Raw genomic sequence first — 19,441 nt, 5'->3', positions numbered from 1 at the left:
TTCAGATAATCCAGGAATTAACAATTAAAAGGTTTTTGTATAATGATTGATATGCATACATCAATTCTTATGTTGATTTGTTAAAAGATAGGAGCTTGGCATGAACCCCTGTGCGTGGGAAATGGCCTCTTGAATTGAAGGCTATGTTGACTCTGTAATTGATGGAGGTCTGCTTTTGGAGTGATTTTTAATAGAAATCGCCTTGTTTTGGTGGTATCATTTTATTTTGATACATTAGTCATCACATCAAAGCAAAGCAAGTGGCTATTACACAGAACAGTTTGTGGAGTACTGCCAGGGATGAACTCTGACAAATTGTGGTCTGTTCCAAAATACCTGAATCCGTGAGAGCAGACACATCAATAAAGCTTCCCCTGTGAAGTGCAATTACGTGAATGTTTCTGCATGTCTACCCTTTCGACTTCTGATGTTCTGAGATAGAAATGTCCAGCATTCTGAGCAACAGAGCAATGCTACTAGGTATTTACACATTGGTTTGTTTTTGACACCAAGTGGAAGAAGATAAATTAATACATGTTTGATAAAGATAAAAATTAATTTAAAAGTTTCTCCAGAGCTCTAAATCTGCAATTTTTGGGTTATCCCTAGGTTATGAGAATGATCCTGTCGTGAAGCTCCAGGCAGATTGTAGTGGAACTGAATTTACTGGTAAGAGTATTGCCTTGATCAGTCTCTTTATGCATTTATACTATATTTAATTATCACATTAAACAATGTACAACTATAGCCAGAGGAAGTGACAAAAGATAAGAAACTATCATGAAAATTGAATATTTTCTAGTCTTAAGAGCATATATAAACTAGATGCATAATAGCGTGGATATATGTGTTTATGTATGTATGTGTGTGTACATGTGTCGGTGTGTACATGTGTCGGTGTGTATATGTGTGCATTCATGCCTGTAGGTGTGGCTGTGCATACATGTATGTGTGAGTGTTATATTAAAATGCTTGTCTTATAATTTTTAAAAGGGAAAGTCTCTTTCCTTGAATTTATTTTTCTTGTTGGCTGACCTCTTGACATATTTGAAAATGACATCTTGACCACATTTCTCGAAATGCCATTTTTAATGGAAAAATGAATTTGGCTCCAGAGTTCTGTGGAGGTTAACTTCTTAGGAGGTTTAATGTTTACCTAGAAAAAGAAACTTTTATTTTCAGGGGTCAAAGAGAGCTTACCCTTTTGTGGTCTGGAGGGAGTTTGAACTGTCCCTGGGATTTGGATTAATGTGAAATCTGACTTGATTCTTCAGTTGAAGTTTTATCAAATTGTTGCAATTCTAGGATTCAGTCTCTAAGAATCTGTAAGTCAGCAAGTCTGTTTTGAAGGGCTAGACACTCACAGTGGTGTTCCTCCAAGGAAACTCTCTGAGTTTAAACCTGTATTTCCTAATTCTTATTACTTGAAAAAGAGTTGTACTTACATGTATGTAAAACATATGGGATGCAATCACATTGTATGTATATATATATATGCATAAATGTTATAGAATGTACATATATATCATAAATCTGACTGTAATCATATGTATCAATGTTGTGCCTGGTCTGTAGTATTGTGCTCCATTCAGAAAAAAAAAAGTTTAACAATTTGTGTCATTTTTGGTATTCAACACAATGCGATTTGAAAGATTCATTCTTAATAATATACAGTGCTTTCTCACACTTTAAGAACCCAGTTTTGCAAATGACAGAATATGATACCTGAAAAATTCAGGTATTATTTGACATGTGCAAAACTTTTTCCTATATAAATTATAAATGGGGATTAATAAATAGAACGTGAAGACAGACATGACACCTTGACTTTGAGTTACTGTTAACATTGTTTAGCTTCTGGTAACCTGTAGAGACCTTTGAAATGAAGTCAGGGCTGTCCCAGTAATAAACATTTGAGGATGCTCTGTGTGTGCTTTGAGAATAGCTTAGCCTCTTTGTCTCTCAGTGAAGTGGTTTTGTCCTCTGTGTATTTGCGTCTTCTGTTTGGAACTTCTCTGAACAGACGCCTTTAGTCCAGTTAATCTGCATGACTATTAGATCATAAACCAAGTGTACTCTATTCTAATATTCTGAGGGAAGTCCTCTGGGAATTTGATCTTTTCATGATAGAATTCATAAGGGGTATATTTTTTTTCTATTAAACCCATTTTATGAGTTTACTCTAATAAGTTTCCAGTTTGTGAGATACCTAGGTAAGTCTTCTCAGAAATTAAAGGATCAAACGTTACACCCATGGGATGGGGCACATAATCCAGTGCTAAAATACAGGCCCATAATGTGCAGTGCCCTGGGTTCAGAAAAACAATAAATATCCCAGTAAAACAGTACAACCACCCAAATAAAAAGTATCAACAAACCCAGTATATTATCAAATAAACAGCAACAAAAAGGAAATACCTCACTCTGCTATCGGAAGCCTAATTGTCTTTGAGTCAGAATGGTATATACTTAATAACTTTATCTGTTGGTATCATGAAAATGGATATAAATCTGTAAATTACACTACTGCTCACTCATTACTGTCCACCCCTCCCTCTGTTTTGTTTAATTACATTTCTTTTTTTTTCTTCTTCTTGATGATTGATCAAATCATTTATAATTCTATAAGGTCAGTTTCTTTTTGCATTTTTCATTGTAATGTTTGAGAAATTATTCTTTTTCCTTCCAGAAAAGCTTTGTGGGATCATGGTCCTAGAATACACACACACACACACACACACACACACACATACACACACGTTAGCATGTACACACACATGAGCATGTACACACACACACAAAATTCTTAATTTTCTTTAGTTAATCCTTTGTGTGAAGATTTCTCCCTTGATTCAGAACCTCTTCTAAAAGAATTTTTAAGAGTATAAAATAATCACCAGTACTCTGGTAGAAAAGTATACTAATTTTGCTCTTACATTTTCAAAACCAAAATTTGCCTGGATTCACCAAATACCCACTTGATAAGAGCTAGAATTTTTTTGAAATTGTACCTATGCCTATGAGATGCATGCATGTGTATCCGTATATGTTATTCATTGCTCACTGCTATACCTGTGTGTAATTTATCTAAAGCGTTATTGTCCAAGCATCTTAGCAGTCAGGTTCAGTATATGAATGACAGAGAAGATTATTTTGTTGTGGAGTTCATAATAATACATGGAGAAGCAGGTAACCTTCGGTTACACACCCACACTGACGGATGGTGCTTATCTCTACCCACTGTTCTTCCTACTGATTTATGGAGTTTGATGTGCTCTTTTATATCAAAGCCTCGGCTTTGTATTCTGGCAGTCCAAAAGAGAGATTAATATTTTCATTTAATCTTAGTAAAGTGCTATTGTGTGAAAAAGGAAGGGAGGAAGGGGGAAATGGAGACTGGAAAGTCTCTCATTATGGATCACTTTTTGGACTCCTATGTGGAGGAGTTTTTGTATTGTTTCTCTGGATTCTTGGCTAAGAGTTCCCAATTCCATTTCAACATGGGCTGTGATGTGTTTTAATGTTTTCTAATCCATCAGATCCCGATAGCCCCAGCCAGCCAAGTAGGCCTGGTCTTGTTACTGGCATTGGCTCTAACTCATTCCCGTTAGAATTATTAGAAAATAAAAGTGTAAGTTCCTGTCCATGTATATTTTGCAAAGCCACATTCTGCTTTCAAGAAGTTCTGTTTGGAAGCCAAGTAAAATGGATCTCCTTAGAAAGAATTTTCCCTCTGTTGAATAATTAAATGTAGTTTTTTAGCATCTCTTGAGATGGGGTATGCTGAGGCGATAGAAGATTCCATCAATGCTAGAATGTTGTGCATAAATAATTAACGTGTCATATTTCATGTAAACAGTATCCTTTTCCTTTTCCAGTGATAGGAATGCATCAGAAGAACGCATGCCCTTGTCACAGAATTAATCTTCTATCCATATTTGATGTTTACACCTCTTAAATATTTATGAGCTGTTATCTTGCTTTATTGTTATTTACTCTCTCCAGGGGCATGTGAGAAGCCTTGCATTTCTTCCTTAGCCAAGCATTCTGCTTCCTTCCTTCCTCTCTTGGCTGTTCCTTGGATTACCTCCAATTTGCATACATAATTCTGGTTTTGAGGTGCCAGAAATCCATTTGTTTCAACTGAAGTTGTATTGAAGTTGGTTTTACTCAAATTGCGTACACAAATAAATGTGATTTCCAAAGGCATGGAAATTCAGTGAGGGTTCTGAAGTGAAGCAGGCCAAGGTACACAAACACAGTGTTAAGACAGTACAGGTAGACTTTATGTTCCTAGGGACATGGAATCCCCAAATCAAAAGACCATAGAGTGAGCATTGTGTGAAGAATTAATTGCATTTTAAAATTTTACATACATGTTTATATTGAAAAGCTTTTTTTGGTGGGGCACAATTGAGAATATAAATATCTCTATATATCTGACATGTAAATTTTAGTGTTTGTATGTATGCAAATACCTGTGACAACATGCACAATCAAGGTAATGTATGCATCTATCATCTCCAGAGATTTCTTATGCTCCCCTTTGTTTTTCTGGTTTTAGATTTTAATAGGCTTGGGTTCTTCTTTTGTAGACATATTCTTAGGTTTTATTGATTTTTCATTTTTTTCCAAGTCCAGAAAGCAAAATCCATATCCAAAAGCAAAAATAGTTGCTATTATTATATTGCATAGAAAGAATGAATAATATGACCTTTAAAATATGAAATATTAAAAAACACTAGAATACCGAAAAACTTGAGTGATTATTTTAATGAACTCTTTTGCTCTTACATTCATGTTTAAATGCATGGTTTAAAGAGCCAAGAGATGCATTAAATAAATAAAATACCCATGAAAAGACATAGTACCACCAAACGAATGACATAAAACAAAATCAAATGGAAGGAGAAAATTGAGTTTCCTTCACAAAACGCTGTTCTTACCCTTAGGCAATCATGTTGGAGAAAAGATCATGTATAACAAAGACACAAATCATCGACATCGTCCACAAACAGTGGGTTTTATTGGATTGCACACATGTGCAAATACTTGAGGCCTTGGGAAGGAAGCACACCAATAAAATACATCATGACTATCACCACTGAACTAGGCAGGGTAAAGCAGGGCCTCACTGAGCATCCAGTGATGAATAGGGCATTAAGAAGTAAATCAAAGTCTCTGATCAAAGACTAATTTAGCCCATCATAAATGATCCTGCAGTGGAAAAAAGCTTCACATGCAGAGATCAAAGATTAGGATCTGCACATATAACACTGCTCCCCTGCCCTGTGGGGAGGGGGAAAGAGCAGAGAGAGAAGAAGGAAAAAGAAGCCATACATCAAAGCTCTCGAAGAACCCAGTGCGATAAAATCTCCCTTTCTTCAGGACAGCATACAAAATTAAAGAAGTGCAAATGATTTGAAACTGTGAGGAGCTGGCACTGGTGGCTAGGTACCTTGTTTGTAGACACACATCAGGCAGGGCTTCTGGTGGCTGGGTAACTTGTTTGTAGACACACATCAGGCAGGGCTTCTGGTGGCTGGGTAACTTGTTTGTAGACACACATCAGGCAGGGCTTGCCACTTCACTGCCTCCTGGTTTGTAGTCCTTGCTTGGATATATCAGAAATCTCTTCACAATTGCAAGCAACAGGTAGATAATTTTCCATTCGAGAGACTATTAATTGACTTTCTTTTGAGTCAGAGACTCAAGCCCATGCTATCACGATAATTGTTCACTTCTTTAAAACTGGCTATTTCAAACTTGTTATAATTGTTTTGTCATTTTCTGCATAAACTGAGTGTAGGCCACTCTTAGCTGTGTCTAAATATTTGGCAGGAATGGAAAATGCTTTGCCTGTACTCCTAATATCTGTGCCCATGTTTGAAAATCAAACTAGTAATCTGAGAATAACTTTGAAGAAGGGCGTGTGCATTTTACTTTGTAATAATGATTTTATTTTCATATGCACAGAGACTATAATAGAAACATGAAAATGCACAACAGCAGTAAGACACCAGCTGCATACACCATTAAAAAAAAGTTGATAAACTGAGCGGAAGTGATAGAACCAAGGGCGATGGGTTTGTATGTAGTGTACATTGTGGGAAGGTACAGAAGTGTGAGGTACTAGTTGAAGATAAAAATACTTTTACAGGTTTGTTTGTGCCACCCTATCTGTATGCCTGCCTTCTCTGTAGGGGTAATGATTTGCCTGGTACTGGAGAGAAGAGGGTGGCCCTCTGCAGAAAAATAACTTTATATGTCTTTGAGCCAGATGCAGGGAGTGCAAATGGCTCTCTGTGAGTTTACTATTTCACAACTGCTTTCTGTTTTTTTAAAAAAATAATTCTTTTTAAAAGATATTTATTATTTTTTTTACTGGGTGTCTCTGTCTCTCTTTGGGGGCATATGTGTATGAGTGCTAGTACCCATGGAGGCCAGAAGCATTGGATCACCTGGAGCTGGAATTACAGGAGATTATAGTCTGATCAGGGTGCTGGGAGAAGGAATTCAGGAACCACCACTTAATTTCCAAGCCATCTCTGCAAACCCCTCTAAAATAAATCTTAGCTAAAGTGATTTATTTTCGGGTGACATGTTTTGGCCTTTCCCAATTGCTAAATGTTACACCCTAGTGCCATTGCACCTTATGGATGCCATACCAGATTGAACCTAGTCTATGGAAGTAGTGACGGTTTTCTCAGATTTCTTTCATGTCTAAAATAGAGCATCTGATTAGTTCGTATGGATTAAACATTTTAGACGCATTTACTTATTCACTCATTAATTATTTTTGCTATGAAGTGCTTCTTTGCTAAGAACTCAGTCCTTAGGAAAAATAGACACAACTCTTACCTTTGGGAAGACTTATTCTATTAAGGGATACATTACTTTTACTGCCACGAAGACAAGTTTAAAGTTACTGCTCCATTGAGTTCCAGAAGTGAGTTACAGTGAGTTACATGGGCATTTGACTTGCTGTCCTCAGAGAAAGCTATCTCTGAATCATTGACACGAGGCTGGAAATAATATGGAGAGCAACAGGGTTGCTCAGTCAATGAAGCATTTACTGTATAAACACAGAAACCTTGGTTCTGATTCCCATAACCCTAATAAAAAGCAGCATACAATGAGGAACCTCAGCTTGCCATAACCCTAACCTTGAAGGATGGAGCAGAGACTGGTAGATCCCTCAAACGCATGGTTTTATATGAACTGATTAGTTTCAGTCTCACTGAGAGACCTTTTTTAACAATGTAAGATGTAGGGGAATGAAGGGGAATGACTCCTTATGTCAACCTCTAAACTCAATAGACATGCACACACGTGTATGTTGAAATAAGAGCGGAGGGGCTGCATCCCCCCCCCCCCGCCGCCTGCATGGCTAGCTTTAGCTTATGCCCCGAAATAATTACAAGGAAACTGTATTTTTTTTAAACACAGCTTGGCCCATTTCTATCTAGCCTCTTCTAGGCTAGCTCTCGCACCTGGACTAGCCCATTTCTAATAATCTGCTGTAGCCCACGAGCTGGCTTACCAGGAATGATCTTAACCTGCATCTGCCGGGAGTGGGAGAATTATGGCGACTCACTGACTCAGCTTCTTTCTCCCAGCATTCTGTTCTGTTTACTCCTCCCACCTATGTTTTAACCTATGAGGGCCAAAGCAGTTTCTTTATTGCTTAACCAATGAAATCAACAGATTAATATATGACACTCCCACATCACGTGTACACACATCTAACAAGTGCATATCCCCCACATACAGTTTCTGTAAGTATTTGAGAACACATGGTAGAGAGAACAGTAGGTTCAGATGGAAAGGATTCTCTGTCCTGCAATCCCACTGGACCAGTTTCTCTCCACCTACCAGGTCCCCGCAACTGCTTATGAAATCACTCAGGTGCTAAATATCAGTTAGAATTGCTTTGGCAATGGCTTAGGCTTCTTACTGGTTAGCTTTAACTATAAATTAACCCATTTCAATTAGTTTATATTTTACCATGAAGCTCATGGATTGTTATCTTGCTGTCCTGGTAGCTACATGGCGTCTCCTCAACTCTGCCTACTCTCTCTCTCTAACTCTGTTTGGATTTCTTGGCCTGGCTTTACTCTGCTAAACCATCGGCTGAAACAGCTTTATTCATCAACCAATAAAAGCAACACATAATCAGAAGGACATCCCACATCAATTAGAAATCTTGATAAAAGGTTTTTGTCTTTGTTTTGCATAGAGTTTTGGGTATTTGTCCATGGAAAATCAATTGAATTACTATATACGGAACAATATTTTAGATAATTTATTAAGCGAATAGTTTTTAGAGGCAGAAAAAAAAAAGGAGCTGTAGTTCTAACCCAGCAACTTACCACTGGGCTTTGAGCATACCAGTGAATCTCTCTGACATGCAAGCTCCTGACCACTCATCAGGGAATTATAGTCCTCTGGATCTCAGACGGTTGGCTGACTGCATCCCCATGTCTGCATTCTCTTCCTCATTTTCCTATTGACTTGCAGTGCGGTTTGGACAACTTTCTTTAGCCCTTAGAACTTTGACTGCCTATTTCTACAAAACAGAGACACGGAATTAAATGATTTTGAGAGCACTCCCTGTTTTAACTCTCAATTATTTTCCAAGCTGGCAGTTTTCGTACAGGAGCTGAGAATCATGAAGTTGGGAGAAGTATTGTGTTAGGAAAACAGAGTAGAACAGAGACTTATACTTTACGATGCCTCCACTTATATTTCCTCAACGAACATCTTAATAATTTTTGCTGTCTTAGATTGCATTTTAGAGCATATATTTCTTCAACTGAAAAGCCATTAGAGAGCTTTAGTGGGATGTTTAATTTCCCATCGTGGTTTCTTAAATCATTCGCTTTGTAATTGCCACAGTTTTTTATGGTCCAGCTTAAAATGAATTCAGCTTTTCAGCTACAAATTCCAAGATCTGAAAATTGGGGTGCAATGACTGTACAGTCAAGTGTTGAGAAATCAGCCTTTACAACAAGGTTTGCAACTGCCACAAGCCATGAAGACCACTAAGAAATCAGCAGATTCTTTATGAAATATTGAATATAGGCTGGGGAGATAGCTTATTCAGTAATGTGATTTCTGTACAAGTGTGAGAACTTTAAGTCAATATATACCACATATTAAAAAAAACAAACAAACAAAAATAATAACTTGGCACAGTGGTTCACACCTTTAAATCAACCAGGAGCAGGGGCAGAGAGTGGGGAATCCTAGGAATTTACTGGCCAGCCTGTCTTGCATAATCAGTGAATGTTAGGTCTTTCTGAGAGATTTTGTCTCACAATACAAGGTAGACAGGACCTGAGAAATAACACCTGAGGTTGATCTCTTTCCTCTCCACTCTCCTCAATGGTACTGAGAAACATGAATGTGTGTATCCATGTGCACGCATACACACACACACAATGTAATAATATTTCTGCAAATGTTTCTGCATGCTTGAGATAAATTGTATTTTATTTCTAGATGTAGCAAAGTGAAGAGCATTTCTCTTATTCCTTGTTATTTATTTAAATATATAAATATTTAGTTTCTCTGGAGCCTGTTTTTGACACTACACTTTACTCAATTTTTTTTTTTTGCTTGATAAAGTCTACTTTTGACAATGGTAACATGTAATTTATCCCTTCAGTGATGCATGTGAATCAAGGAACCTAGAAACTTTTTTTTTCTTTTTTGTATGTTATGCTTTATCTTCTGTATATTTGCAAGCCTCGCCTTTAAAGTTTACATGATAAGTGCACTAAAACGTATGGCTTCGCACTTAAGATACACAAAGTAAACATAGTCAATGGGATGCCTGTGTGTTATTGTCCCTAAATTATGAATTAGATAAACAAGAGTTTCGGTTACTCCAGATCAGCTATACTTACTTACAAAGTGACAATTAGATCTCAATCCATGTCAGGCTTTTCAGCACAATACAGATCCACACCTGAATTGAAGCATGCGAACCCTGACATAAATTAGCCCTGCTTAAACTAGTCCATTATTTTCTGACTATCTCATTCATTATGGCATTAATAGATATTTCATGTGGATTTACCCTTTCGTCTTTTTTCCCTTGTAAAATTTTCCATGTTGTCAACCTCTGTCTGGATGCGCTTTTCATTTGCAAATGTCCAATTATCATGCCTTCCTGTTGGGTGGGAAACTGATTAGCATACATTAATTAAGGTAATGAAATAATTATGGTTACCATAATATAAATATATAGAAGCTAACATTAGTGAGGCCTAATTGTCTAGTGGCTACAAGCATGTGCTTTGGAGAGATGTGATTACGGAAGGAGACATGATTACAGAGGGCTCAAGTTCGACCTTCAGAACTAACAAATGATGTGTGGGTTTTGACAGTTACTTATGTCTTAGAGCTTCAGTATTCTCAAGAGTAAAGGGCAAATAGTAACATAGACTTTCTTGAACAGGTGTATTCATATAACTATTACAGTCTACATTCCGTACTAGTAAAGACTCAATAATCATCACATTATATTGTTTGCCTGACCACCAAAGTGTGCAGACATCCTCTTATGACTTAATCATACGAGACTGAGCATTTAGAGTTTGTTTTTTCTGGGAATACACTGAATTCATTTCACAATAACAGAGCTAGCCTCAAAGAATGACTACATGAAGCAAGCAAGACAGAAAATCCGCAAGATGACTTTAGTTTAGTGTTCATGTTCCTAGAGCTAAGAGATATTTTATGTCTTTGCCTTTTTTATAGGTTTGATTTGTGTTCCAATACAATCTCTTTAATCTGTTTCTTTTTTCTTACTAATTTTGGTGACCTGTTAATGTAATCCAGTAACACAGTATATTAGATACATGTAACCATCCTTCAGTTTAACACTTGTTACTTCAAATTCATTGTTTATTATATGTTTCTTATTAAAGCGTGTGCTCCATTTGTACCTGGCAATTTGCTGTCATTATCTACAAAAAAATCTTTCTACTCAGTAGAAAATAAATTTTGGGTAAATAAATGGGTAAAGAAAGGAAGGAAGAAAAATAGCTTTTATATATATGTACACACACACACACGCGCGCGCGCGCACACACGCACGCACAAGGCTCAGTCTCTGTTCAGATGGTATCACTAAAAGACAGGGAGCATGAGATGTACTAGCATTTTCTGCAGCTGTTTGAGCAGACCTGAATCTCTGGAACACCAGATAACTTTGTGGACCTGTCTCCTCCTTCATCCCTCTTCATCCCTTCCCATCAGGCCACTGGTGAGAGGGAGCAAACACACACACACACACACACACACACACACACACACACACACACACACACATATGTATATACCCCAGGATAAGAGGGAAGATGGTTCAGACAGTAAAATGTTTGCTGGAAATGCTTGAGGATGATACCCCAGGACCCATATTAAAAACAAAATAAAACCAGAAACAAAGCAAGAAGAAATGAATATGAAGGAGTATCTGTCATCTTAGCTCTGGGGAGTCCGAGATGAAATGATTCCTGGGGCATACTGGCCAGTCCTTGTCGCTGAGTAAAAGAGCTGCAGGCTCAGTGAGAATCTCTGTCCTCCAGGAAAAGATGGAGACAGACATGGTTGTACAAGCTTTTAATCCTAGAACTTGGGAAATAAGGCCTTGTTGATCTTTGTGAAATGGAGGGCAGCCTGATCTACATAGAGAGTGCCAGGCTACATAGTGAGACTCTCTCAAAACAAAGAAAGCAACACTGAGGCAGAAAGCAAAGGAAGAAACTGAGACCAACAACTGGCCTACATGCTCATAACAATTCATGTGACTGTGCACCCACAAACTCACATGAGCACACACAAATGAACATACACATATTTATGTATAAAATAGTAAAAATACTTCCTAATTAAAACTATATCTGTATATTTTTCTGCATATATTAGAAAGCACAAATTAAATATCTCTCGAGGTCTTACATCGTCAGCTACCGTATGTGACATATACATAGCTTTTGCACTTTAAAATAATAATAATACCATTATTATAATAATGATATTTTTTAAAATTTATTTTGTATCCTGTTCACAGTTTCCCCTCCCAACCCCTCCACCTCACCACTCTCTGTTCTTATCCTCCAAAACACACCGCCTCCATTTCTGTTCATGAAAGGGAAGATCTCCAATGGATATCAACAAAACACGGTAAGTTACAGTAAAACTAAGCACCTCCACATGTATTAAGACAGGGCTAAGTGATCCCCGTATTAGGAGTAGGGTCCCAAAAACAAGAAAAAGAGTTGGAGACGGCCTCTGTTCCCATTGTTGTGAGCTTCATAAGAGGACCAAACTACACAGCAGTAACATATATGCAGAGTTCCTAGGTCAGTTTTATGTAGGCTCCCTGGTTGTTCCTTCAGTCTCTGTGAGCCTCTGTGAGCCCAGGTTAGTTAATTCTGTGGGTTTTCTTGTGGTGTCTTTGATCCCTCTGCCTTCTATAATCCTTCTTCCCCTTCTTTTCAAGATTCCCTGAGCTCCGCCTAATGTTTGGCTGTGGATCTGCTTCTGTTTCTATCCCTTACTGCAGAAAGCCTCTCTGAGGACAATTATGCATCCCCTTTAAGGCCCTTATCTCATTCCTGTAGGGGGAGTCCTACCTTAATTACCTTTCCAAGACCACAGCACTTAACACTATCAGACTGTTCATTAGGTTTCAACACCTGGGGTTTGAAGAGGGGCCAATAAACATTAGACACACATGAGGAAATGGATTTTCCACTGTTGGTTCCCCTCTTAGCGTTCCTGCATCAGGACTATTTAATCTATCTTTAAGTACAATTGTTCTGGCATTTGGAGACCATTTCGGTCCTATGAAATCATTCTTGAATTAAGGCCTGGGAAATAGTAATTTTTCATTCTAAATCTTTTCTTTGGCTTCCTTCTAAAATTTTAATTTGGAAAAGAAGCAATTGTTTTTTGGGCAAAGATTGTTTTGATCAATGAGCGAACTAAATGTAGTTTAATAAAAAAAAAAATCCTCTTGACTTAAACAATGAAATGAGCAGAATCCCAGCTTCTAGGATTAAAAGGAAAAAATGTTTCATAGAATTTTGTAAGACTCTAAACACTCCTCATATATTTTAAGCAATTATGATTTGTAGTTCACATCCACTTATTATCAGCAATGTCATAGAGAGCAAAAGAAGGTCACTATTTTTATTTCATATCTGATATGTATTTGTATATCTGATATATTTGTATACACTCAAACACTAAATTACACTGACTTAATAATTAGGAAATGTCTAAATATTTGCACCAGTGACTTGCCTCAGAATGCCCTGTAAAAGTAAAAGGAGAAAACTAACTTCGCAAAGATGTCCACTGACTTCCTTCCTTTGTATCCTGGTGCAAGCACCTTGCACACTTGTCATATACGTATGCATATACTCATGCACATGATAATAATACAATTTATAAAGAAGAAAAATCTAAATACTAATAATTTTCATTTCATTCTTGCCAGTATGAATTTTGTTTTTTTGTTTTAGTCAGGGTCTCATGTGGTTCAAGTTGGGTTTGATATCACTATGCAGTCAAAGACGACCTTGAACTTTTGATGTTTTTATCTCATCCTTCACCTCTCCAGTGATGATAGTACAGCTGTATAATGATATCAGTCCCAGTGTTATGTGCTGCTGGCGATTGGACCTGAGGCTCTTCACAGGCTAAGCCAGCACTTTACCTACTGAGCTATATCCTTATTCCCTACAGTGTTCTTTTCAAGAGAGAACAGACATCCGCACTAGAAACTCAACTGGCTGAGGGTTATATTTAAAGCATAAATGTTTTGCCTTTGGTGCCTATATTCTTGTCTGAGGTATGGCTGATTTTTTTTTAACTGTGGTAATTAGAGAATACGAGATTATCTAGGAAACCTCAATTTAAATCAAAATGTAACTCAATTAAAAATAAATCCAAGCAATACAAAGATCTTTAAAAAAATCATGATTGTGCCATTTAAGCGGGTTGGGAACAATTTTATTACTTTGTTGTCTCATTTTTATGGGGATATAGGATGTGTCTGCCTCTTGGTTGACTGATTCCTAAAGTGCCAATATGTAGATGTGCCTCTGGAGGGTCGGTCCCATGGGTGATGACACTCAGTACTGGAGGACACAAGTCCTAACAAAAGAAAACCTGGAAAGTATAGAAAGGGTCATTTTATAGACCAGTGCCGTGAACTTGAAACCTTCACTTTTTCTCATTTGGAGTTCTGTCTTGGCAGTCCCCCACCATGTGGTATCTGGTAGGAGGGACTCGGATAGTAAGAGGAAGTATTGTTTCATGGACATCAGTCATACCATTGTGAATCACTAAATTATGAATCATAGTTGGTGAGGTCAGGGGCAATCAATACAGCCACGCCTTTGGATTTTGAAGGCCTTTCAATTATCACCCACTTTGATGTGGTAGACTTTGTTACCACACACAGATCCATTTATAGAGGCTTGTATCCCAGTGACACTGTTGGTTGGGATGCCTTCGGGTTTCCGGAGGTCTGCTTTTGAAAGGGAAAGACATATGTCAGCAGTTCGTTGACTTTCCTACTTTTACTTCCTGGCTATGTGGTTAGTGACTTATCCTACCATCCACTTCTGTCCTGGTGTATTGCCTCACTCCAGGGGTCCAACACAGATGTACAACTATGGGACCAGCCTGTCATTGACTAAAGTTTCTACAGCTGGGAACCATAATATTTCCCTTTATAATTGACTTACCTCATGGACAGTCTTCACACTGGCTACTATTATGAACTTTCACAGGTTTAAAGAAGGGATCTCCTTCTCCAGATTTCCAAGACTCTATTTGTGCCACACCAAAGCTAGAGTTGGGTTTATGAAAGTTTTCAAATCTTTCATTCAGTGATTTTCCTTCATTTTTTGGTTAATTTTCCTTCATTTTCTCCAATTTGAGACCATTGAGAGTAAAATCTATTTCTTTTTTGTGAGTTCCAGATATTTGAAGACAGGTTTAATGGCTTATTTGATTCACGTCTTGGACTAAAAAATTCTCCAGCTACTAAAATTTTTCCTTCCACTAGACTCTTTAGCAATTTTATCACTAATGTTTTTATGATGCACGTTTATATTAAGCCATGATATCATGTTTTCAATTAACATATATGTAATTTTGTGTGTGTGTATGTGTGTGTAATATGCATTCCTAAGTCCCTTTCTTGGGCTAAATAATTAGAGTTTTCCCAAGCACCAGTCTGATGGTATCTAAGCACTGTGAAGCTGAAGCAGGGGAATTCTCAAGTTCAGAGCCAGCCTCAGCTACATAATGAAAATAAAATGGCAAAAGAGCTCAGGGCTCTGTTCTACCTACATACTAAATTGTTAATTTGACTGATTTTGCATAAGTGAGTACAATGCTCTATTCAAGAAACAATAAAATTAAGATAAAAATGTTGCTGACTTCTTTGATGTACTTAAAAGTATCTTTATGTTCTTATGCATGGAGGCATTGGCCCGGCCCTACCATAATTATCTCAAATGTTAAGCTACTTGCACATTAGTGGACCACTGCAGATAATGATTCTCTACTGCTTAGCATTTGTTGTAACACAGATTTGTTATTTTAAAGCAGCCTCAGTCACATCCTGTTTGGTCAATGTTACTAAGCTTGAAAATTTCTGCCATGTCCTAGCACATTCTCAGGCCTCTGTGGCAGCAAGGACAAATACATGGTGGGTTCACGTGCAATGCTACAGCTTACCAAGCCAGACCCAAATAAATCATTAAACAATGTTATGTAATTGACATAGCTAGGAGTAATTGTAAAAATGGGTCAAAAGGAAGACCTCAGTAGTAACAATGGAAAGAAAAGGTCTAACCAAAGTCTGTTCCTGGAAGGAAAAACTCTTATTTTCCTATAAACTTTATTACTAATAAAATAACTGGGAAGAGCAATAAGAAACAAATAAGATTAGAGAATCCAAAATGGTTTTTAAATAAAATTATTTTTTCTGAGATCTTTCCAGAAGTCGCCAGCAGTTCTGTGGCCATCAGATGGTCATCAATTATCATGGCTTGAGATATTGTTTTGATTTTGATAGTTTGAGAAACCCACTGTCTGTCCCACTTATTTATTAAATTTATTGTATTTTCCTCCAAAGAAAAGTAGAATTATTTAAATTATGAGTAAAGACGTTCATCATAATAATGTTGTAGCCATTCACTCTGCTTGTAGCTATTCAGAAGGGACACATCTCATGTTTTGCCTTGATCATTGCATAGAAAAAAGTTTCATTATTGCATAACATGAAACAAACTTACCCACGGCATCTATCTCCCAATCCATTCTGTTCTGTTTATTAATGTATCTATTTAACAAAGATTATTGCCATGGAAGCTACAAAGTCAGATTATTAAAAGTAGTAAAGATAGCCATAGAAGAAAGAAGGAAATAAGAAGAGATAGAAAGGAAGAAAAGAAGGAAGAGGGGGAAGAGAAATACAAAGGGGAAAGATGTCAGGGCAAGAGGAAGGGTGAGTGAGAAACACAGAAATCAGAGAGAGAAGCCGGGCGATGGTGGCGCACGCCTTTAATCCCAGCACTCGGGAGGTAGAGGCAGGCGGATCTCTGTGAGTTCGAGACCAGCCTGGTCTACAGAGCTAGTTCCAGGACAGGCTCCAAAGGCACAGAGAAACCCTGTCTCGAAAAACCAAAAAAAAAAAAAAAAAAAAAAAGAAATCAGAGAGAGAAATTCAGAAGACAGTATCACTTCCACTCAGAGCATCATAGAACACATCAGGTCAGCTACAAAATTAAGCCCCAAATTAAAATTTCTGCTTACAACCTGTGTGGTTTCTAATGTAACAAATTTATTTAGTTAAGATGTTGTAAAAACATATGAATCACAGAAGAATAACAATGAAAAACTTCTGACTATAAAATCCATAATGTTTTGCTATTTATACCAGGTATCTCAGATTTGAGGCACATAACAGAGCCTCATTTAAAATTTAAAAATATAAGCTATAATATTTAAAGGCAGTTACAGAGGAGCTAAACCAATATGTATCAGAATAAATGAACTATAAATAAAAAAGATAGTGATTGTAGGGTACAATTATGGCTGGTCATAATTTAATCTCAGCATTTTAATAGAAATCAAATAATATATAATTGTTCACATATAGAAATCTCTGCTCAGTTCTGGAAGATCACTACTCTGCACCATAATGAGAACAGACTAGTAACACTTTCTTCATTATTACATAAAGAAATAAGAACGTTTTTTTCTGTAACACCTAATGTTTGAGAAATGGAAGTCAACTGAAGCCTCAAAGAAGTCATTGTGTAAACTGAACAAAACACACCCATAAGGCAGCCATCCCCTTTAACGTTTCTGGACATGTCTTTCTCTAAGTAACAAAAAGGATGGCTATCAATTGTCCATCTTTGATGACAGCTTTCTAATGATCTTGTTTGCATAATGACTCTTTACCTGCAGAATCACCATTGACTTTGAAATCTGAAGACTGATCTAAATGCTGTGCCAAGCAAGCATACTCTGGAGAATGGATTGTTTTATAGGTCTCCCTGCTTAATAAGTTGGACCCAATCAGTTGTGCTAGCAGAAAGCTCTAGAGCTGGTGAAACTGCCGAATTGACCTCCTTCTGTCCTCTCTCGTGCTCTGAGTCGGCTGGAGATTGGGATGTGAACTCTTGACTGTTTTGCAGATGTAATTCACTCTTAACCCTGGGGTTTTATTGTTGACTTTAAAAGGTTATAGCACTTGGAATAGTTGAGGGAAACAAGTAAACCAAAGCCAACTGGCTGGTCTAATACCATACTGAAAATGTTTCATTTACAATATAATGACTCTGAATTTTCTATTTCTTTGTACTCCTACACCGTGCTTCTTGTTTGTCAGTTTTTATCTTTATTTTTTCATAATGTTAGGGACTGGAAAGGTTTACTTGCCACTGGAAACTTACCAGTGAAGGGATATTCTACACAGTGCTCCATATAAGCCCCTTTCTTCCACTTGTATTTTTCACTCCACCACCTCATTAAAGCATCTGAATATGTGTATCTTTATCTGTGACTTGTTAACATAATTGATTTATCAAGTCCCTTTTCTCAATGTCACAAGTCATATTTTTTCTTTGATTCATGCATGCATTTGCTTTTGTCTTTCTTATTACCAGCTTATTTGCAGCTTCTATAAGACAAGAAATATATACTACATCTGTTTTGGCCTACTGCACATTAGAATTATTTTAATGATACCATGTATCATTGTACAAGCCTTAGCTACAAACATTTGCATGAGCAGTTGATTTGACTCTATCCATCCTGAGATGGATAGCCCTGACAAAATGTACTATCCCTGGATGTGCAGAAATGTCCCAGAGTTTGAAGTCTTGAATTTTGTTTTCCATGGGAAGATGTGTTCTGTCTGGGTCATTTAGACTTTACTGTAGGCATAACCAATTAGTATTTAAATGACTTGAGTGAATCTTTTTATGTGCAGTATTCAAATGACACTAAACCCCTTGCCACATGAATAGAAGAAATAAATTACTTCTTTATGTACAAATTTTAAAGCAAACCCACACAATAAAGGATATCTCTTCACAACTATGGTTTTTATTGCTCTATTTACTATGCCAGAGTGTAATTTTAAAGAGGAACTTGTAAATCTCTTACTTTACATTGCATTAGAAGTCAGAATTCAGCAGTACAAAGGTCATATGGTTTTTATAATAAACATGTTAAACAAAGCGGTTCTGACAGCCATACTTTAAAGTAAAAACCATGGGAATACTTCTGAACTGTCTTCTTTATGAAGTAATCTGACTCTCAAACAATCTGTTCATGTTAAATGATTTATCCTTGGCTTATAGCTATAAGTAGGCCTACTGTGTTTCAAACATAGATTGTAGAACCCAAGAACTGCCCCCACTCTCCGTTTTGGCCATCTTCAGAATCTGGGGATATTTAAAAAGCTAGAGTCCCACCTCAGCAATCTAAATCAGAATGGATGATCCTTGACCTTTAACAAAGAACATTCTGATTAATAAGTAGTCTTCTTTGCATTGTTGGGGAAATGTGTCATTTTGGAAAACAAAGACCTTCTGTGTCTTTTCACAATTGATGTTTTGCATAAAAGACCAAAGTGCTTAGTGAATGAGACATCTACCACACTGTGTAAACATTCCTTTCCAGTCACTGCTTTCCGGTCAGCAATCATGGGAGCCTTGAAAACCCTTTAGTTTTAACCATTAAGAAGGAGCCACAGATAGCCATCTGCACAAAAAAGTATTTTTTTGTAAATTTGCTAATAACCAGACACATTATAAAACAGGGGCATTAGACTCATCATCTAATCTTTTTGTCTCAAGCATTATAAGTGTTACTAACATGACCACAGTTT

At 37.1% G+C, this 19,441-nt stretch overlaps 1 protein-coding gene across 14 annotated transcripts in view; it reads left to right on the top strand.

Annotated features, from left to right (window-relative positions):
* Chl1 (cell adhesion molecule L1 like) overlaps window positions 1-19,441 on the top strand; it is a 207,511-nt gene that overhangs the window by 46,459 nt on the left and 141,611 nt on the right. For 8 of the 14 annotated variants that reach the window (XM_075983320.1, XM_075983328.1, XM_075983325.1 and 5 more), the window contains exon 2: window positions 610-669. The exons of the other annotated variants lie outside the window; for them this stretch is intronic. The gene's annotated coding sequence lies outside the window, so the exon portion shown is untranslated. The remainder of the gene's footprint in view (window positions 1-609; window positions 670-19,441) is intronic. 14 annotated transcript variants of the gene reach the window in all.

The sequence above is a fragment of the Microtus pennsylvanicus genome, chromosome 8 (assembly GCF_037038515.1).
Source record: "Microtus pennsylvanicus isolate mMicPen1 chromosome 8, mMicPen1.hap1, whole genome shotgun sequence".
Lineage (NCBI taxonomy): Eukaryota > Metazoa > Chordata > Mammalia > Rodentia > Cricetidae > Microtus > Microtus pennsylvanicus.
Note: the sequence above shows the minus strand (reverse complement) of the source record. Positions and strands in the feature narration are given on the sequence as shown.